Genomic DNA, 23835 nt, shown 5'->3' with positions numbered 1-23835 from the left:
TCGAAACTGTGGACAAATCGCAATTATCGCAGAGAGCTCGAAAAAGATACAATCGAATGCTTCGAGAAAAATCTAATTCGTCGATCAAAATAACCAAAGAAACGAAGGCGGCGTTCGAAAGATACAAGCGTATGAAGATACGAAATGATCCTGAACATTGGCAGGATGTCAGGATGTGCGAAATACTAATGCATATGATAGAGCCTAATTACCAACAACTCTTCAAAAAAACGCGAATGATGAGACACAATGAACAAAAGGTATTGAAGGGAGAAACGAAGCAAGAATTGCCCAAAGGAGTTATGCTTGCTAGTAAAGAGATGATGGAAGGAAAGAAAATCCCGAAAGGAACTTTGCAATCTGATGGAAGAATCCTAACGCCTGGAAATGCTATTTCCATTGGTAAAAAGACGAAAAGAGAGCTGCGAGCAGCCTTGAAGAGAACACGAGTCTGTGTTTTAGCCGCAACGCACTGCGACTTGTGCCACGAGGAAGACAAAAACTGCATATTACATCAGACTATAGACTGCAACAGCACACGGATCAAAGGCCGAAAGACAAAGATTTAAACTAATATGTTCAATTAGTTTCCCCGGCTTTTAGGGTGATTAGTGTATGCCAAACGCTGCTATGAACCTCCGGTCGACATTCCCATCGACAGACCTGCTCGAGAAATGTATATATGTAATAAAATGTGGGGATTGGGGGGTCTATATAGATAGGACTAACTAGATAGGAACATCTCATTGCCAACGGAGAAGGTTTTGCCTGCTGGAAGGGGGCTCAATTGGAAACCGGTTGTGCATAATGCATGGGCAATAACTATTGATAGCTCCAATTGCTTAATAACAACATTTGGTTGTTTGGATAAAATTCGAAGTGGGGAATAAGGTGAGAATGGCGAGAGTTGGACTCCGTGTCCTTAAACGGTGTATCCCGACATTTTGACTGGTGATGTTGTCGTCAAGACAACATAAATCAGACAAGGATGAAGGGTTGAATGCTGTGATGGGACGACTTGAGAAAAGCTTGAACTTGACACACCTTAGGACACGTTGATTAAAACTGGTCTATGGCCATGTTCGGATCAATCTGTCAGCCTTATTCCTCCTAGGTCTAAGTCAGCAAATGAGGGGTCAGAGTAAAAGGTCATCGCGACGATTAGGGTTTATGCTGTCTTCGTAGTGCATGTCAATGAATGCATTTGTTGGTAATTTATTGTGTAACGATCTGATTATTGAAATTGAGCTGCATACACGTTGATTGTGTTGTGTCGCTTTCCAGACGATATGCCTAAGCGAAGTAAGGTGAGATAAAATTAGAGAAAATGATAAGAAATTGAAAAAGAACAATTTTGATTCTTGTTGGAAAATATTGCCATTCTAAACAAATTAATGGATAATTTGGATGGCAGTAAGAAAATCAAACATGATTCGGAAAGAAGAATAAAGAATTTTGTAGTAATTACATAAGACTGGTATATTTGCTATCAAATGTTAAGACTTAAATGGTATGTGTTCTGGAATTGCTAAAACAACCAAAATGTTTCGCGGGGGCAATGAGAACGCTTTGGCGGAAATGAAAATGATTATTTATGTATGTTTGGTTAAGAAAGGGGAAAAGGTCAAAGGAATAAAAAGTTGATCGAAAAATACTGACAAAAAGTAATTCATGGCGAGAATTTGTGAATAATTATTAAATAAACGCAGGCGAACATTCTGGAGAGTCGAGGCAGCACAATAGCATGTGTGCAGACATTGATGAGACATGAATTAACATTTGTGATGTGTAATGAGTTAATGAAGCGTGAATTGATATTTTGGGATATGAATTGTTAATTGTGAAGGTTGATTTGTCAGTGTAGTGGCTGTGCAATGTGTGTATTTGGCACGATAGCATGATGATGTATTGCGATACTAAACAGGAAATACTTGCCTTGATGTGTCCGAAGCATAAATTGGGTTATTCATACCAGTGTAACATGTGCCTTTGTATAGAATGAATTCATGAATGTAAATGTGAAAATGAAGAATGGCTTGCTTCTGACACAATCATAAGTTAACGTGCCTACAATATACAGTAATAAGGATGCAACTCAATTGGTTACCATTGATAAATGGACAATACCTGTGGCTGAATTCTGTATATTGTAGATGTAATTGTGTGAGGTAATAAAAAATAAATTTGTTGAAATTGTAAATTGATAATGACACGTTTACTGAATTAATGAACGATTGGACCTTGTATTAAGTTGACCTTAGTTAATGCAAATTGCATAATTAAAGATAAGAAGGATGTTGGAATTTGACTATGTCGAGAGAGATTCATATATTCTCAATTGGATGAATCTAAGCTTAATATATGACGAACTGGACGAAGATGACATACAAAAACACAATTCGAATGACGAAATTGCACAGTATAGACAAAGGGTATGGAATTTGTTGACGGGAGACGTCGATTGGCAAAAACGTACGAATACTGGACCAATTGAAACAGACTTGAATGATGAAATAACGCAACAAACCTTAAATGAATTCTGTTATGTTTTGGGTGAAATTTTCATGACTAGAATGGACGGACGCGAAAGAGGCGTGGGCAGAAGAATCATGACATACGAATTAATGAGGGGATTAGTTATGAAATTGACTAATGTAAAAATTTCAAAAGAAATCTATACCCAAAGAGAAAGTTGTATTGATAAGTATGCAAATGAAATATGGGGACATAAAGAAGTATGGCAATGTCAGGGAAATATGGGTATATCCGGATATTCTAAATCCGGACTGGTTACAAAAAGAATGGAAATACGTCCCGAAAACAGTGGCCCAAGTGTTGACATCGATTCGTTGGTATCGCCAGATCCATGTTGCCTTTTCTAGATAATGTGCAAATATCATTTGATAAACGTATTTGGAATGTACAATAACAACAATGTTATTATGTTATAAGCATATGACGAAAATACTGAGATGCCTAGAGCTGCGAAACCTTGGGAATTAGCTTTGGCAAAAAGACAAATATACGACTACTTCGACAAATTTGACGAAGCCTACGATGGCCCTGAATTTCAAGGAGAGGAGAAATTCAACAATTGGCGAAAAACATCGCGAGAATTGATGGAGCAAATGACAAAGGAATACATGTCTAAGTGCTTTGCAAATCTTACAACAAAATTGTTTGATGATGTATATGAAAAACATCGCGCTATTGCCAGAATGATAATAATGAAGGATTTTCGCCAAGCTCAATATTGTTGGTATGTGTTTATGGTTTCATGTCATCCCATAATGCAACAGATACCGCCTGAATGGATAACGGACAGGTTGACTGAAATCGATGTAAATTCTCCCGTTGCCCTTCTGGTATCTTTAGAAGAAATAGAAAATGTCATGACACCGATATAACTCGGGTGCCGAATGTGATGTGAATGTATTTTATTAAGATATTATCTTAATAATAATAAGACTTAATATGAATGTAAAAGAATTAATGGACCTTGCCAGAACCGCGGCTCGTGAACAGATAGAAACTTATTTCAAAAATTTCAAGGAATATTATGAAGAAAATATTTCTGAAGAAGACAAATGGCAGAATTGGGCTCTATCCGATTCAAATCTCATCATGTCATTATTAGAACCATATATTCAACAAACATTTGGAAATGGAATCACGAACGAAAATAAAGAGACATTGTTGGCAGAAGCAGTAGAACAACACAATAACATTATTGTAATGACATTTGGGAAAGGTTATGAAGAGGCAAAAATACGGTGGTTTCGACATATAGTGGCATTACACCCTATGAAAGAGGATTTTTCGCTCCAATGGATTCATGAAAATTCAATAATCTAGTACATAATGTAATGTGCCATAAGCTTGGAGGATATGTGTTGATTGTTGTTATCATCGGAAAGTCGTGTAATAATAGGCTGTTGAAAAACAGGAAACGTTTGCCTGTGACAACTAAAAAGTACATAAAGACTTGAGTAATATGACGAGGTAATGAACGGCTACTGAAATGTGATTGTAACGGAATATTTGCCGATAATTATACGACGAATGAAGGCGAGACCTGCCGTGATGTAGACCCACACCCCATATGTGTTTCTGTAAACGTATTGTAGTGTGAATTGTCGAATAAAAAAGCCTAGAACATCTCTACGGCAGAATGTGAATGTGTAATGTTTATGGCAGAAAGGCCATCACATGTATTAGATGTGAAAATAATCTGATAAATGGATGTAATCATGTTGTAATTGTGCTGTAAGCATCTATGATATGCAGTAATGTGCATGGAACCCGGTTGGAATATACCTTTTGCTGAATGCTGTATATTATTGATGTAATTGTGAAATAAAGTGTCTATGATATATGGTAATAAGCATGTAACCCGGTTGGAATATACCTTTTGCTGAACACCGTATATTATTGATGTAATTGTCAATTAAAGGGCCTATGATATGCAGTGATAAGCATGCAACCCGGTTGGAACATACCTTATGCTGAAGCCTGTGTATTGTTGATGTAATTGTGTATTAATTGTTAAGTAATTGTGCTGTAATTGTGACGTAAACGCTCATTGGAGTATTTGGTTGTATTAAGATTGATTGGCTTGATTGGATACTAATTAGCTACTAATTAGTAATAAATTCTGGTTGAAAGCTGTATGAGTTACGTCTGAAAGGTAACCATACGACGGAATTAAAGCTGTGTGTGAGCTACGACTGAAAGGTAGCTACATACGACGGAAGAATTGGACATTACTTGTTATCACTACTTGTCGTATACTGGCATCTCTGCCTGACAACTTACAAGTGATACTGCATACTACAAAGGAACTGGACACTATATTATCACAAATTGTTGTACACTGGCACCTCTGCCTGACAATTTATAAGTGATACTAAAGATATAGGTGACCCGTATAGAGGGCATTGTGTCTTCACAATCTATACGCTGTCATAGCTATATAAACAGGTGTAAACCCTGTGTAACTGGAGGTCCCACCGAGATCGAGAGAGATATAGAGAGAACATGGACACTGGGCCAGAATCTAAGTTGAAAAAATTGTGGCGACGGACCAGATCTGCAGATTCCAAAACCACTCGATCTCTGAGTAGCTCTCGTAGGACATCTCGCGAGCAGTCTGCTGACAAAGGTCATGTGTCGGAAGGAGAGGCCACTGTTTCGGGTGATGAAACTACCAGTGTTTATACTGTACGGCAAGGAAGGTCTACTTCACGATCGGGCATGTTCAGCAGAAGTCGTACCCCATCGAAAACTCGAGCAAAGAGCGTGGATCGCATTGAAAAATTGAAAGATACAAGACAACAGATAAAAATAACTCAACATCGTTATAACGAGGCTGTTAAAAAACATTCGGACTTGATTAAGAAGGCAAAAAGGGACGCTGATCTTCAAAATAAGGAGGGGAAGATATTGCCTCACGTCGAAAAAGAAATAAGCAGGGCTTACAAGTCCATCTCTGAAATACGAAAGGAGTTGGATGAACTGAAGAAAATACATAAACGCCGGCTGAAAGGTATTGATCCCAAAGAACTGGCTAGATCATTGGAAACTGCTACGGTTATGGGTGAACAAATAGCTCATGCTAGCATTCTTCGAAATACCCATGGGACGCACCCCAGCTTCAGTATGACTCCTAAAACGCCACCGTCGTACCAAGAATCGATGGAAGGAGATAACAGAAGTCAGGCGCCGTCTGCGCCTGATGATAATGAGCTAGAATATCCCATTGTCCGCGAAGCCAACGCTACAAAAAAACAAGCAGGGGGAACATCAACGGATTCGATGGACCGGGGGCATGTAAATATGCTAATTTCGGGGGAACCTGAACTGGGCGAGCCGGAATGGAAAGAATATGAAGAAAATCAGTCCGAGTGGAGGGATAGAAACCCTGAACGTATGCTATACCCAACCAGAACTAGGCGTATATTGGGAAGACAGCTTAATATTGGTAAGAGAGGCGCGCCGGGATATACACCAGGCATTGACCACGAGATATTGAATGAATGGGAAGATCCCTATGACGATGACCCCATATTATATTCCACAAGAGACAAAAAAGAAGACCTAATGTACAAATTGCAGACAGCAATAACAAGGATAGATGAATTTCAAAAGGACTTGGAAAAGGAACGTAATGAGCTGTGGATTGCCCATAAGGAAGAAAGAAAGCAAACACAGAATTATCAGGAAGCCGATGACAGGGCGGAATATCTCGAAGGTCGAATTAAAGAATTACACAACGAATTATCACAAATGCGAGTAAAGTTGCAACAGTCAAAGAATTACGAGAACCAGGCAACACATCTGGCGTCACGGTGGGAAGATGAATATCGCGGTGTTTGTTCGGATTTGAAACGAAATAAGAAAGAAAAAAATGATTTACAAGCTAACCTAAAGCTGTCCGAATCGCGTGTGGCTGAGCAAGCAGCGGAGTTACTTGACAGATTGGAAGATACTGGACGTTCACATGTACGTCTACCCTCATCGTTAGGTCCGGACAACAGCGATGTTCGCTCGACGCCTAATCGCGTCCACAATACAGCAGGTAGAGAAGAAATTTCATGCCAAGACGAGTCACGACATAATCACGCATACGATATAGATGGTAGAGACGAGATTCCACGCCGTGGTGTAATACAACAACGCAACCCGACCTACCAAGAAGGCAGGAATGAGGTTATGCGCGGCGGTACGTCGCTACTACGCAACCCGGCTTATAATACAGTAGGCAGAGATGAGTTTCAAAACGAGGGTTGGTCACAACAACGCAATCCTGGTTTTACAATACTCGGCGAAGAAGAATCTTACGAGCTAACCAGAGATCAGCTGAAATGCCTAACACCAGGCAGACGTCAACACATGTTGCCAGATACGGATAAATTCAAAGAACTCGTACAGCGCCTAGACCAGTGGTTCTCAACCTTTTTGGCTTCGCGGACCCCTTTTGACCGTCACGGACCCGCGCGGACCCCCTAAAGTTTTAGCTCAATTTTAGCTCCATTATGGTGCAACCTTCATCTGTCTTGTGCAAATATGAACTGTAGGCTTGTGATAAACAGCAAAATAGTGATTTTTCTTGAAGATAACATCATACTATTTATGTAGAAATTAGTGGACTTTTATTATTTCAAAGCTAATTTTGCTGCTGTACTTCTTGAAGTACGTGGTCGTGTCTTGAAAATCCGCGTTTTCGTTTTGATATGAACGAGGAGTGCCGAAAACCATTTCCGCAAAGATAGATGGAAGCTAATGCAATATTTACGTATAACGCTTCCGACGATACTTTTGGTGTGATCGCAACATTTATGGCACCAAAATGAAGAAACACATATTTAATGAACATATCACGTCCAGCATCTAGCGCAGGGACGGGCAACATACGGACCGCGGGCCGGAATCGGCCCGTGACGGCATTTTGATCGACCCGCAGAGAGATTCTACCGTCAAAGTGAAATCCTAATCTAAAAGTATAGACAAATATTATGCTCCAGAGCATGGATCCAAGTTTTCCAACCAGAGACTGTCATGAAACGACTTGTTCTGTTCGGGTTAAATATATATTTACGAGCAAACATTTTCGACCATGAATAATTGAACATTAACAAGACAAGGCTGCATACCAATATAACTCGTGATATGAATTTCAGGGTTGGAGCGTAATGCTTTGATAGCAACGAAACACTCCTTGTACATCAAAAAATCAGCCTTGTCGATAGGGCATCCGCAATAAGAATGCGCCACATGTGATAGCCGAGCTTTAAGAGCAGGTATATCATTGTCCGATTAATGACGAGTGTCAGCCGAAAATATTCGGGTTCATTTCAATAGGAATATACTATTCAATTTTATATTAAAACTCTGTACCTCCAAGAAGCTGTTCCCTGCATTGAGACAAATTATGGAAATACTTCTGATTTTTTTAATTTCAAACGACTGTTCACTAACTTGATGAGACTGACAACTTCAAATCGAGAAGGATTCGTAGACATTACGAAGTCACCCTGATTGACGCTACTATCTCCATATTTTTATTTTTTCCACAAACCCCTACAAAACGTCTCTAAAGAGCAATAAGTTTGTATGAGCAGGTTATTGGAAAATTGGCAATGAAAATGAGTTTCCACACTACCATAGTCCATGTCAGACGATTAATACGATGATATGAGTCATGAGGTTTTAGCAGTTGTGGTGTGAAACTGCCTCATGCTTTCTCAAATTGAAAAATAAAATAAAAATCAGGTTATCAACCATTTTAAAAATTTAGAGGTCTCGCGGACCCCCTGAAATTGCTTCGCGGACCCCTAGGGGTCCGCGGACCCCCGGTTGAGAACCACTGGCCTAGACGATCCTGAAGACAAACGGAACAAAGATTCAACACGGTTCATGTTCGCACTTGACCTGACTAATTGTCTGCAGAAATGGAAATGACTATAACTAGATAACCAACCTACCGTAGGTTAGTTATCCATACTACAACTCGAGAGATTGCGTAAGCCCAACTGGAAAGGTCAACGAGTTCGGACACATACGCAATTGTTATCTCGATTGGGCCTGTCATATTGAATCCCAGTGGCGGCTCGTGACAATATCGGGTGGTGGGGCAAGGGCTGCGAGCGACTTTTATCAACATGACGTCACAATGGCGTTTTCCAACGTAAAAAAGTAACTTTAATATGATGGTCACATGAATTTTCCGACAACAGTGATTTCAACGTAGGTGCCGCGAGAGGTTTGCCGGTGAGCCGTGACTTGAAGTGTGGTAACAAATGTTTTATTCATTTTTTTTTTATCAAAGGATTATTTTACATAATGTACGTGAACTAAGAATCGTCCCTATGCCACGAATCAATTATCAGGTCATCCTTAGTAGCATGCGTTATGATTTCATGGTAGAGTCAGAGTTAGAGATTACGCAAATCGATAGGCCGTCCGAAAGTGTTTCGTGTACGATCCTGGTGTGTTACGACCACTGAGCTGGTGGTTACGAGTTTCCGAAAGTGTTTCGTACACGATCCTGGTGTGTTACGACTTACGACCACTGAGCTGGTGGTTACGAGTTACGACCAGGTGATAGGCAACCAAAGCGGAGGTACCCGGCGTACGATTGGATCAATGGACTGGACAATTTCTATCATCATCATCATTGGTTTATTAGCAATTTTATCAGTTCAATACACCACAAAAATGCGATACAATGAAAAGACAGGAATATGTCGAAGCGACAAGGAGTAGTCTTCTAGACCTTTAATTTTCGCTCTAAAGGCAACTGCGTAAACTAGCCTACGTACGGAGCAAAGATTTAATACGATTCATGTTCGCACTTGACTTGACCAGACTAATTCCAATGACTAGAACTCGAGAGATTGCGTAAGCCTAACTGCAAAGGTCAACGACTTCGGACACATACGCAATTGTTATCTCATAGATAGGGCCTGTCATATTGAATCCAGAACATCAATTTGAATGGTCTTTGAAGAACTAAGGACAGCAGCCTCGGAACTTCGGTCTCGGAACAACATAGTACATTTTGGGCTTGAAACTGGAGATTGTGACGCAACACATACGGCTTACTGTCTGCTGCCAAATCGCCGTTGGAAAATATATTAATCAATAAATACATGAATGAAAGCCGTAAACTTAGCATACTGTTACATGAAATCATCGAGAAGTAGCATTCGCAATCTCATAACCCATTCCGGCATGGTACACTGTCAAAATCAATACAAACAGACGAACACCGAACTTTGAGTAAAATAGATCGAGGAATAGGCTGATCGAATGATCAGCTGTTAGCCAACATCGAAAATGAAATAGCTATCGCATTTGACAGGGGATTGTAAGCAAATGGTTTGAAGGCCACAATTTCACAGTGAAATGCACATTGGCGAACATAAAATTATGTGAATATTTGAATGCAAACCGAGAATCTTAGTTAGCTGTTTCATGCGATCATCGAGATATACCATTGGAAATATCATCACCGATCTCGTTATGGAACGCAGACTAGATTAGCACAGACAGACACCGGCTTTTCCGTGAGATCCGCAATGATGTAGGTATAGGCTAAGTATCAGATCAGCGCGCATCTCTACCATACTCGACCTCGAAAACGAAATAACTGCCTCAATCATTGAGCGTCAACTTTAAGACTTGGCACCGTGTTCGATACTAAAATCAAGACATACCGTGCAAAAGCTCATGACAGATCTAGGTATGGAACATCGTTAAAATCAATAGAGACCAATAACGGCTTTTGCGTAAATCTGTTAGCGATAAATGAAGAGTCAGCTCTCACTCGACTTTGGAAACGAAATTACCACCCACATAGTTCAGTGACAAACCTAAAACTTATTACAGCGGTCGATACTAACATTAAGACTTACTGTGCCAAATATCATGACCGATCTCGGTATGGAACATCGTCAAAATCAATGGAGACCAATACCGGCTTTTGAGTAAAATCTGTTTGCTGTACAATGTACATGATAGATCAGCACACACTGAACTTCGGAAACGAAATTACCACCCTTATCTTTGAGTAGCAAGCCTGAAACTTGGAGCAGTGCTAAATACCACCTTCACGACATATCGTACAAAGTTTCAAGAATTATCATGGTGCGAAACACCGTCAAAATCGACATATACCAGCAAAGGTCGAGTCAACGCATATCACGGTAACCGAGTTCAGATATAGATACGATTGTTACATCACACCTTAAGGGCGACAGGCATAGTTGCCCCACTTGCTCGGCCATTTTACGAATAGGAGAGAGTAAATCACCGTTTCTTTATTGTGCGCGGCTTTGAGAGAATAGATAGTGAAAGCTTATGAGCGCTACCGGGGCAAGCCCCGGCTAGGCATTCACAAAGCGAAAACACAGAAGAGAACTCGATTTTCGCAGAGACTTCGCTATGTATGGGCATTTGTTAGCGAAAGCACAAGAATAATGCGGGTTTCGCCGTGATCTCGGTATATACTGATTGCTGTGCGTCTATAAATGGTTAAATTGTTATTGAACAGAATTTTAGGTGGGGCAATGCCCCAGTTGCCCTATAGGACGAGCCGCCACTGGTGTGAGCTCAAAATCATTGTATATTTCGGCGGGAGGAGGCTGTAAACATGAGCTTTCGGGCCCGATTGCACAAGACACAGCCACACACTCCTGAACCGGATCGTGACCAGCACCTCTGGTATCCGACCAAAGCTTTGCTAGTGTGACGTCATAACTCATAGAGGGCGCTAAAGAGTGTCCGGAATTGGGGTTTCTGAAATATGGTAACCCTACCCTAAGTAGACCGCAGCTAATATAAATATAGATTCATGTTCAAGCAATCTTGTCAATGAAAATAATTACAAGTAATATGCCGCGTCTCAGCCTCACCGTCTCAACGTTAATAAGGCCAAAAATATTCAAGACAAGAAATAGCGAACGAATGTATTGTTCGAATAGAAAATCAATAGCCGTCTAAAAACTTAACTTTTCGGGCTTTGCCGATGCAAAATCAGCGATAATATCCTCAAATTCAAGATTTTGAACGTAGACTCTTTCTATGGACCAGTGGATCTCATCCGGGGGTCCGCGGACCCCTGGTGGTCCACGGACCCCTGGTGGTCCACGAAGCATTTTCAGGGGGTCTGCGAAGCCTCTATATTTGTAAAGTCATTGCGGTAACCTAATTTGCATTTTTTACTAAGGAGAAAAGCATGGGACTGTTTTCGCTTCGCTTCATAATTACTAAAACTGTCAACTTACCAAAGGCATGCCGATGCAAACATATATTGCTGTTTATGAATGTTTTGTCAAGGTTTCTGAAAAATTAAATGTTGGAGATAGCAATTTGGATTTGCAGTTGTCAGTCGCAGCAAATTTGTAAGCATTCGTTTGAAATCTGATCTGTCCCAATGAAAGAATTGAAACCGCGCCACCACGAAATCCATTTTCTTCTGTGATATAACAACTAAATACCTTGAAGATGAGATGCTAGATCAGTGGTTCTCAACCTTTTCGGCTTCGCGGACCCCTTTTGACCGTCACGGACCCTCGCGGACCCCCTCACGTTTTAGTTCAATTTTGCCTCTATTATGGAGCAACCTTCATCTGTCTTATGCAAATATGAAGTGTAGGCTTGTGATAAACAGCAAAATAATGATTTTTCATGAAAATAACATCATACTATTTATGTAGAAATTGGTAGACTTTTATTATTTCAAAGCTAATTCTGCTGCTGTATTTCTTGAAGTAGGCTACGTGGTCGTGTCTTGAAAATCCGCGTCTTCGTTTTGATATGAACGAGGAGTGCCGAAAACCATTTCCGCAAAGATGGATGGAGGCTAATGCAATATTAACGCATAACGCTTCCGACGATACTTTTGGCGTGATCGCAACATTTACGGCAACAAAATGAAGAATATATATTTTATGAACATATCACGTCCAGCATCTAGCGCAGGGACGGGCAACATACAGAGAGAGAGAGAGAGAGAGAGTCTTTATTTTTCATCAAACCAAAATACATAACACACGGCAGTGGTGGTGGTACAGAAAATATGGATGCACAGTATTCGGTATTAGATAGGAATGATCGATAAAACCGTGAGGGTCATCTAGTCTGATCACACCAGCATCAAACAGGTACACTTGACTCTAAACAGTCTGGCTGTAAAAAAAGTTACAGTAGTTAAAAAAATAAAATAGAAGAAAAATCAAACGATGGTTGCAAATGATCAATGAAGCAATGTCTGGGCGAGGTAGGGCAACAGTGTTAGTGTAACGATAAGAGGTGATCAAGTAGGGCTTTTTTGAATCTATCATAAGACAATTCACGGATATGTGGTGGTAATGCATTCCAAATGATAGGTCCCGAGTAGTCGATAGATCTCTTAGTTAGGTTGCTATTGGGTGGGGGTAAGTAGATATTTCCCTTTGACGAGGATCTCATGTAATGGGAATGGACATTTTTAGCAGGTATGAAAAAGTCATCAAACACAAGAGGCAGACTATTGGAAAAATATTTGTGAACAACTTTTGATACTTCGAAGCGATATAGCTCATCAACTCGCAAAATTCGATGCTTACGGTAGCAAGGCGATAAATTGGTACGTAAAGGTACAGATGAGATCAGCCGTATCGCACGGTTTTGCAGGGTTCGAATTCTGCACAGAAATGTTTTGCATGCACTTCCCCATACTACGATTCCATATTGCAGGTGAGAGTGGAAAAGAGAAAAATATATGGTTCGTAGTATTGATCTGGAAACCAAAGATTGCAGACGGGTCATTATTCCCACACACCGAGCTAGTTTTGATATTGTGCATTCAATATGCTGCTTCCAAGACATTTTAGCATGAATAGTGACACCGAGATATTTTGCTGAGTCACATATGGAGATTTGTTTATCATTGATGTTCACAGTGAAACGGCATTATATAAAAGGAGCATCTCGGTCTTATCTGCATTCAAGCTTAGTTTGTTTGCTTGCAGCCATCTCGACACTTTTGGGAGTTCCCTATTCACGGATGCATGCAAATCATTGACAGTGTTGGAGGTTATGAAGAGGTGAGTATCATCAGCAAATAGGGTTGTGCGGAATAAAGATGCATTAACAATGTCGTTAATATAAATGAGGAAAAAAGTCGGTCCAAGGACTGAGCCTTGTGGGACTCCACAAGTTATATCTCTGGTAGTCGATCTTAATGTCCCCAGTTTAACAAATTGTTTGCGATTTGCCAGGTAGCTTTCAAGTAGAGTTGCTGCAATACCCCTGATTCCATAGTGTTCTAGCTTGTATCTTAAGATTCTGTGGTTAACTGTGTCGAAAGCTTTGCGGAGGTCGATAAAAATGTTGCAGCCACTTTTTCTTTGCTTGATGGTTTTGTAATAGTCCGTTACAATTGATAGTATTGCATGGTTGGTGTTGTGGTTTGATCTGAATCCATGCTGAGTCGGAGACAGTACTGCATTAAATTCAAAAAAATTTTTGAGTCGGCATCGGCAGTCAATCAGTTTTTCGAAAACCGTGGCAAGATTTGGCAGAACAGATATTGGTCGGTAGTTAGAAATTTGCTTTTTACAGCCTTTCTTAAACACTGGCATTACTCTGGCAGTTTTCAGTGCATCTGGGAAAATGCCCAGACGTATCGACTCATTAAAGAAAATGCATATAACATCACCAATAATATTAAAGACTAGCTTCAGAAAGTGCATTGGGATGAGATCGGGTCCTACTGCTTTGTTACTTTTCATTTCAGATAATACGATCGCAACTTCTCCTTCACTTGTCGGCTCAAGAAAAATGGATTTCTGAGGGCCAGGACTCAAGTACAGGCCGCGATTCGGCCCGCGACGGCATTTTGATCGACCCACAGAGAGTTTCTACCGTCAAAGTGAAATCCTAATCTAAAACTATAGACAAATTTTATGCGCCAAAGATTGGATCCAAGTTTCCCAACCTGAGAAAGACTGTCATGAAACGACTTGTTATGTTCGGGTTTACGTATATATTTACGAGCAAACAGTTTCGGAGACGGACTTTCAGCATTCCCGTGGCCACTTACTGGCCACGGATAATGTCGTGGCCGGCCACAGATATTCCGTGGCCGGCCATGAAAAGTGCTATTCTGTGGCCGGCCATGAAAAGTGCTATTCTGTGGCCGGCCATGGTGATTTTCATGGCCGGCCATGAGAATGAGTTTGACATGGCCGGCCATGGAAATTTCATGGCCGGCCATACTGAAATTTCATGGCCGGCCATGACTAAATTTCATGGCCGGCCATAGCCAAATTTCATGGCCGGCTGCAATATATCAAGTTAGTATCACTGTATGTGACCCAATCGTGGTCGAATGCATGATCAATTATGTTCTATTATGGGCGTACAGTAAATAGAACTAGGTGAGAGCGACATTTTAGCTCAGTTTATATGCATTTTCACCCGAAATACCAGAAGAATAGCGATACAATGAAAAGATGGGAAGAAGATCAAACGATTTGAGATCGTCTCTATATATCAATTAGAAACACAAAAAATTATGTAAAGAATGCATTAAAAAGGAGGATATCCGCTAAATGAAACAGGAAATAATGGTATAGAAAGATAGAGGCGATGAAGACATTATCAAAACTGGTAACTGATGGTAAGTGTTAATTTGTATCTTTTTTTTTTATAGAAATAGACCAAATATCCGGCTGAAACTCGTCACAGCTAATCGTATGCAACTGCATAGAATTGGAAAAAATATACCAGATATCCGTCAGAAAATCTCTATAAGTTCCCCAAAAGCTGTGAGATTCACATGACATTCTGTGGCCGGCCACAGAACAGATAAGAGCTCGCTGTGGCCGGTGCTTCCCCCGTTCTGATATTGATTTTCAACCGTAAGATGTGGATTGTGCATTGTGCCGTTGCAGTTGCAATTGCAATCGATTGTATAGTTAGTTTTATTTTGTAAATATGCAAACCTACGATTAACAATATGATGATGATAAGGCCCTTCATTTTTCAACCATGTTTATCGTTTATGATGAGTCTGCGGTGCGAATAAGTAATACATATATATTTGATCATGCAGTTTAAGGATGTTTGTAGGGGCAGTTTAAAATCTTTCGTGGATTGCCCTGATGAATTTATGAATAATACAATACCGTACTGGGAATTTGTCTTAATTTACTGCCGATTTTCGATTTACGCTTAAGTAGACTCGACTATATACCTCCTTGAATGCATAATCTGTTCCATCGAGATACTGGATCGGTCAATATGCCGACATTTTACCTGTTTTCTTGTTTTCAATACTAAATACCGTAATGAAAGTACCCGAACGAAACAATTACGGAATCAAAGAACCAAGAATATGTGGAAAATCTGTTTCAAGTTCCAGAAAAGCTGTGAAATCCACATTACATTCTGTGGCCGGCCACAGAGCAGCTCGCTGTGGCCGGTGCCTCCCCCGATCTGATATGTCTTAGTTGCAAACAATTCCATAGTTCGTTATCTTTCGTATAGCTCAATAGCTGTGAATTGGATAATGCCAGGCTGATACAATCCTTCCTTTCTGTATCAGGTCTATGATGAGTCCGCGATATACGGTTATATACATATTTGATTATCGTACTGCTCTACAATACATACGACGTTCGAGATCCTCAGCATCAATAGAGCTTGCACTCATTTGCACGATGAGAGTTTTGTCGATGAATCTAAGAATATTTCTATGCTGTAGCAGCACATGAACTTGACACACTGCAGATGTGCTGTAGATGTAGAATAAAGGCAACGATGTAGCCCAACCTTCCGGTCATACTGGTAAAATGTGGGGCTTTGTTCCCAGAAATTTGATTTTGGTCACGTTTCCGATCCTATATAATTTGTATGTATAATGTATATTGTATATCCAACTAGGTGCCGTCGAAGCAAATAATGTACGAATGAGATGCATGTCGCAGTCACTAAAGATGCCGTGTATACCAGAGGATACTTGATTACTTGGGTGCAAGGATCGTTTTGTATCACATGTCGTTGTTAGATCAAGCTGCTAACCGATGTGGTGGGCATAAGACGTAAATGTGCCTGCTATATAATTAAATTACTGTTATAATAATAGATAACTTCTGATACTTTGCGTCATCTAAAGCAGCATCATCGATCGATGCGACATCAAATGCAGCGCCATCGATCTATGAAAAATTGCCCACGCCAAGCCTGCGAATTGAGCAATAGGCATGATATATTTGTGGTTGATGCAGGGAACAATGTGCAATTCAGCGAACAATCTTGATGACACAGACAAGTCCCAATCGTTCATTATAATTCGACATTTGAATGCAGTGCAAATACTTATCGCCGTGTAAAGTGTATCAGATCTCTCGTGCCCCTGCTGGGTGTTTTCTGTGAAAAGCGTGTACTGGACACATTGCATTCACGCAACTACTTGTATATGAATTGTGAATGATTGTAATCATAGCTTCAATTGCTTCAGATCTTGTGAAATTGGTAACGGAATAAACAAACTTTTTGTAGCAAAATATGACGGTTTCTTTATGTAGAAATCGAAAGAGGGGCAGGGAGTCAGATTATCTACGTTTGCATCACTAATGGGCTTGGGCGATGGAGATGCGAAGAAACTGCGAGGCTATCGAGTCTGCACCACGGTTTTATCTTTCCACGCAATCCCATTGTGTTGATCGCCTGGCATGAAATCTGTGTGAACACCAGTTTTAATGTAAAGACGTTCGTCTGACCAAGCAGTAAGATGTAGGCTACGCAGTACGCTCATACATTACTCTATCAAATATTTATCTAGATTCTAGAACGTTCAAGGAACGTATGTTTCGGTGTTAGTTTACAACGCACCGTCCCAGAGTACTTTTTCAATAGTCAGTGGGAATTAAATTCATTTCTACAGCGAACAGAAAAGGTAACACGTGTAAAGCCGTGCAAATTTTGAACCCATCCCTAAACTACTCAATAAAGTGGTAATTTAACTTAGGTACGTGCGATAATATAGTGGAAGTCGTCTATACAAACCTTGCCACCAGCAAGTTCGTATTGCAAATGAAGAAGATCTACTTGACTATTCTCAAATTGGATGCAAAGGGCGGATTTTGATCCAACTAGATGTGACAAAATCACGAACTGGCCATGAACTCGTGGCCGGCCACGATGAATTCTTATGGCCGGCCATGAAATTCACTGTGGCCGGCCACAAAAATATCTGTGGCCAGTAAGTGGCCACGGGAAAGCTGAGACCCCTACTGCAGTTTCGACCATGAACAATTGAACATTAACAAGACAAGGCTGCATACCAATATAACTGGTAAAATGAATTTCAGGGTCGGGGCGTAATGCTTTGATAGCAACGAAACACTCCTTGTTCATCAAAAAATCAGCCTTGTCGATAGGGCATCCGCAGTGAAAATGCGCCAAATCTGATATCCAGGCTTTGAGAGCAGGTATATAATTGTCCGCTATATGACGAGTGTCAGCCGAAAATATTCGGGTTCATTTAAAAATGAATATAGCCTACTATTCAATTGTATATCGAAGTTCTGTACCTCCAAGAAGCTGCTCAAATAGTGGTTGTTATGTATAGCACAGGATAAAATGGATTTCGTGGCGAGGTTTCAATCCCTGCATTGGGACAAATTAGGGAAATATACTTCGGAAATATTTATTTCAAACGACTGTTCAATAATTTGATGAGACTGACAACTTCAAAGCGAGAAGGTTTCGCAGACATTACGAAGTCACCCTGATTGACGTCACTGTCTCCATATTTTTATTTTTTCCACAAACATCAACAAAACGTCTCTAAACAGAAATATGTTTGTATCAGCAGGTTATTGGAAAATTGACAATGAAAATGAATTTCCACACTACGGCAGTTCATGTCAGACGATTACTATGATGATGTGAGTCTTGAGGTTTTAGCATGGTGCGAAACTGCCTCATGCTTTCTCAAATTAAAAACTAAAATGAAAATTACTTTACCAACCATTTTAAAAATTTAGAGGTCTCGCGGACCCCCTGAAATTGCTTCGCGGACCCCCGGTTGAGAACCGCTGTGCTAGATTGAAATGACTATAGGCTGCGTGGACATGATATGTGCATTACAAACACACACCAAAAGCTATCGTCGGAAGCGTTACGCGTATTACATTTGCCAACAATATATTTTTGTGGAAATGGACTCTGGGCACTCGTCCATATCCAATCAAAGACGAGAATTTTCAAGACAATGAATACAGGTGGAAATTTCGTTTCGAAATATTAAAAGTATACCCAATTTCGACATATAGTGTGATGTTATTTTGAATAAAATTCATTTTCTGGCTGTTTATTACTAACCTAAAATCAATGTTTGCACGAGACAGTTGACGGTTGCACGATAATTGAGCTAATTTTGAACGAAAACTTGAGGGGGTCTGTGGTGGTCCAAAGGGGTCCGCGAAGACACAAATGTTGAGAACCACTGCTATCGATAGAGCTGATATAGCCGATCATCATTCATGGTAGAACGTAAATAATAGGGATGGTGTGAACCTCATGACGTCACGTGACGTCATATCGCTCGTTCCAACCATATATATATAAGTGAAATGATAGCCTCTTTATTAATGTGCACGATACCTGGCGACGACTCGGGCCACATAATGCCACGATGCTGAAGTACATATTCACGTTTAAAATTTCGCCAAATGTATCACCTGAGGCAATCAAATGATATAATAATCCCATTAAATCAATATCTTCCGACCCTCTGCCAACAACTTCGACGAGGACTTGCAAGGAAATATACGCCTACGGCCAGACAGGCAAAATGTATTCGGCATCTGAGTGTTGCTACGTTGATATTGAGCAGAGTGTAAAACGGGTCTCTACTTGCTACTGATATTGCCCACAGCAGTAGCTAACACCCCAATCTCACGGATTTTGTTTTTATAATACAATAAAAATATGAAACCAAGATTGACCCCGTACGCCTGCTAGATTATTGACATCAGACAACGACATCAATTTCATTGATTGGTTGAATAAGCATCATTCGCTGACTACCTACATGTTGTGTATTTCGCTCTTGATGTTGTGTGATTGCGGGTCGAGGTCACAGCAGAGGCACTAAATATTCACAAAAGTTAAACTGGATATTTCGAGCAAACTTTTGTAACAAAGCAAGTAAAATTTTTGAAATTCTCAAGGTGCATGCTCGTTTCGTGTTGATTTTTTATGCTGCCAGCGCCATGCATAGAGTGCCACAGAGTTGAAATGCACTGAATTTCAACCGAAGATTTTATATAATGAAGTGAAAATTGTAATATATGAAAAAGGTTCACAGTGCAGAACCTAATAAGGTTCATTTGTGAACGTGAACCTCTTAATTTCCGAGGTTCACACACAGAACGCGAACGTGATCCTCACGTTCACACCATCCCTAGTAAATAAGACCTAATCAGAGCTTTAAAAAGCTCCTCGTACAGCTCTCAATTGAAACACTAATGGTCAGAGAGCATAAGTATGGTGTCGAATGAAGTAGCTTTGCATCAACTAACCATCCAACCATTATTAGGAACAAGTGGCCTTGACGGCTATTTCGGAATGGTTCCATTGTCATTTTAACATATTAATTCGTGTTTTCGGAATTAGCGTGACACTAGCTTTCGACTGAGACCAGTTTGATTAAATTTTAGCTCACGGGACGCCAGCTATAGGACTACCAATTACGCTGCTTTAGCCGGCTGTGTACACTGTGTTAGCCTCATTTTGCCGCCCCCTTGGAGCCTGCCGCCCCTGGCGCAGAGCCAGAACCGCCAAGTGGCTGCTACGCCACTGCATCCAGTGGTTTCTAACCTTTTATGGTCGCGACTTCGTCTCCAATCAGAAAATGTTCCGTGGCCCTGATCAAAATTTGACGAGCTGATTACCAAAAGAAGTCACCACCTTTGTCCTTATACTCACGGGCTATTTTGGAAGCTGATTACGTTCAACATATTCGCAAACCTCAGAATAAAGGCAAACGACCCCTCTTCCGTCTGGAACCAATATCTTTGAATAAAGCATTTAAACTGCCTTAACGATCTCTTGAAATTTACCGTTCTCCTATAATTGCGATTAAAATTAGGCTTATTAGAGTAAATGAAGGTTGTTTTTATATCTATTTTAGTGTAGTTTTTGCGAGGGTAGCAGTGTCCGTAATAAAATCAATAAACGTGATAGTAAATCGCGCGCAGCGCGAAGAAAAATATCGGGCATCAGCAGAAATATTCCCAAAAATATAGTTTATATTTATATGCTGATCTACGAAAGAATTATGAGCCTATACATCAAGTTCTCAAAATTCCGGACATTTGGTCTTTTAGAAATTCCTCCCGGACGCTGGTTTGAACAGTGAAATTCCGGACGTATGGCAACCCTATTTTAGGGCAGTATAGTGACTCGACTGAAGTCAAGTCATTGAAAAGATCAAAACCGTGACCTTATAATCAACGCAACACTGTTTGGGAGTGATCATTAGAAAATATCGAAGACATCGCGGTCTTTTGTAATATGCTCTCACGTTTTACGTATGTATACTTGATTAATAGATCGCTCAGTGAGCTGCGAAATGCCAGCGGATTTTATGAAGATTCGCATTACTAATTTTGAAGGCGAGGCCGGTTCCCTTTCGAGTGTATCCTCCAATACCAGTTTTCGCAAAAAATTGTCTGTAGCAGATAAGCAGACAGCCAGGACGTTTCTTTGATTTTCCGGGAGAGACCATACTCTGCAGCCTTATGTGAATCGACTTCTCACAAACGCATTCAAAAATTTTACTCTTGTACCAATCCAAATTATAAAGTTTCGCAGCAGGTATTTACAGGTTTGGAAAGCTGCATGAGCTACATGAGCGGAGCTGACCCTATTGTTGATTTCGGATATCCCCACATTCGTTTCGTTATAGTGAGTGATCCACCGAAGGTATTTGAAAGTTTTCATGTTTTCAATATGATGATTATGCAGAGAGCAGATTGAAGTCGGGTAACCTAGTTTTTCATTGTGGCTAAATATCATAGTTTTTGTTTTCGAATCATTAATTTGTAATCCAAACTCAGTAAGAACTTTTGATAGTAGTTTTAGTCGAGAAAATGGATCTTTGCAAACATTTTTTTTCTAAAACCCCAACAAAACATCTCTAATCAGCAATATATGTTTGTATCAGTAGGCTATTAGCAATTTGGCAATTAAAAGGAGTGTGCATAGCATCATATTCATCTCGGCTGGCCATTCGGTTTATTTGAGTCCAAAAGTTTTAGCAGTTATGAAATGACAGTGCTTCATGTTTCTCATATTAAAAATACTTGGTTGCGCCGATAGCAGACGATATATATATATATATCATATTAAAAAAAAAATACAAATTAGGTTATCAACCATTTTGGAAATTTGGAGGTTTCGCGGGCCCTCCTGAAAACACTTCAGGGACCCTTGGTTGGCCCTATTCATTCTCACCACTTATATTGGGCATATTAGGGCTACTTTTATTTTGTTTTCATCATTAAGCTGTATTCTGCAATCTTCATGATAGTGCCTTAGTTGGTCAGTTCAAAGAACATAATTTTTATTCGTAACTTTTCGAGTCCCAAGGTATAGTAATTTGTATAAAACGATAATATTATGTCAACATAAGCGTATCAATTTCTAGCCACTTGTGATTGGAGCACGTGAGGTTTCACTGATCACAAATGCGTAGCCAGAATTTTGTTATATTTTTGGTGGCTGGCAAAATTTGATGACGTAAAATAGCCCACCCCTCACCTTAAAGATATGAAAAATGTAGTGACGAAACGATAATGTTGGGCCCTTATTGGATGAATAACACAGCATATAATATATGGGGCGATCTTTACACATATAATCCTCCCACAGACATAATATATTACTATATTCTTTATTCACAGTAAAAAACTGGTCAATAATACACCACAAAAAAATGCGATACAATGAAAAGACAGGAAGGTGTCGAAGCGACAAGGAGCAGTCTATGGAATCTGACACCCACCTTGGCCTAGGCGATGTAAAGAGGAGGCATGCACACTGAATGAAAGTAAAGAAGATAGTATAGAAAAAGAAAGCGACAATAAATAGGGCGGCATGTCATGGGAAGCGAGATCGATAGGTCAGTCGTGGTCCGGTAATCTTGAGGATGGACTGTATTTATTTAGTAGTAATTGCTTGTATTTCGACTTGAATGTGGACATGCTCGTCGACTGTCGGATGGCCGGCGGGATACTGTTCCACACATCAGGTCCGGCATATTTGATAGAGCGATGATCATGTCCACATTCAAGTCGAAATACAAGCAATTACTACTAAATGAATACTAGTCCATCCTCAAGATAACCGGACCACGACTGACCTATCGATCTCGCCTTCCATGACATGCCACCCCATTTCTTGTTGCTCGCTTTTTTCTCATACTATCTTCTTTACTTTTCATTCAGTGTGCAACTGTGCATGCCTCCTCTTTACATCGCCTAGGCCAAGGTGGGTGTCTGATTCCATAGACTACTCCAAGTCGCTTCGACACCTTCTTATCTTTTCATTGTATCGCATTTTGTGGTGCATTGAACTGATAAAATTGCTGTGATGATGAAAAAAAACTTCGATAAATGTGGTTTCGAGCCATATTTCGTATATGCATCATAAATTAGCAACTGCCTGCAGCAAACATCATTTATGGATACTTTAAAGTGGCTGGAGCAAACGAGACGATTAGTTTTATTCGCATTGAGCCGTGCTGCGTGAATCATTGATGGGCAGGGCCAATGAGCTATGTAAACAAGCCTGTACCGGTCTATCTCTGCAGTTTTCTATGGTTCATTTATTTCTCAGAGTACCGCGGTGAATCCCCGGGTATAGCGTAGCTTTGCAGTGATGGCAAGTTGCTCAGAAAGAGGAAGTTGAACAGGCAATCGGTTTATTTGCGGAATGCTATCGTAGTAAGTTCCATAGTGCACTTCATTATTTTGTTGGCATGGTATAGCTGAAAAAATAGCTATGGTGCACGGAGCGAAGGCTCGCGCAGGCTTGGTGGATTCCAGTTTTAGAGGCCGCAACTATCCGCAACTGGTCGTTCGGCATCCTCTATTTTTTCATTACACCGCATTGTATCATCTTGCGTGTGTACATTGTGTGTGTCTTGTTCAGATGAAGATGAAAATATAATCTGACGAGTATTGATTATTGATAGGAGTGTCGAAACGACATGGAGTAGTCTTTGAAATCAGACACAACTTGGCCTAGGCGATGTAAAGAGGAGGCATGCACAGT

The 23835-nt window shown here is 40.3% G+C and overlaps 1 protein-coding gene and 2 long non-coding RNA genes across 3 annotated transcripts in view; 2 read left to right on the top strand and 1 right to left on the bottom strand.

Annotated features, from left to right (window-relative positions):
• LOC145434144 (uncharacterized) overlaps window positions 1-23835 on the bottom strand; it is a 376188-nt gene that overhangs the window by 169864 nt on the left and 182489 nt on the right. The gene's annotated exons all lie outside the window — the stretch shown is intronic.
• The window catches only part of LOC145459768 (uncharacterized), a 63062-nt gene continuing 43796 nt past the window's right edge, over window positions 4570-23835 (top strand). Inside the window, exon 1 of the mRNA XM_080338320.1 lies at window positions 4570-4608. The gene's annotated coding sequence lies outside the window, so the exon portion shown is untranslated. The remainder of the gene's footprint in view (window positions 4609-23835) is intronic.
• LOC145434122 (uncharacterized) lies at window positions 12853-14547 on the top strand. The gene is made up of 2 exons (XR_013913279.1): window positions 12853-13589; window positions 14282-14547. It is a non-coding gene; the product is annotated as an uncharacterized LOC145434122 (long non-coding RNA).

The sequence above is a fragment of the Botryllus schlosseri genome, chromosome 2 (assembly GCF_051294905.1).
Source record: "Botryllus schlosseri isolate E-star chromosome 2, Bs_hap1, whole genome shotgun sequence".
Taxonomy (NCBI): Eukaryota; Metazoa; Chordata; class Ascidiacea; order Stolidobranchia; family Styelidae; genus Botryllus; species Botryllus schlosseri.
The sequence above is the reverse complement of the archived record's forward strand: the minus strand, read 5'-3'. Positions and strand labels throughout refer to the sequence as shown.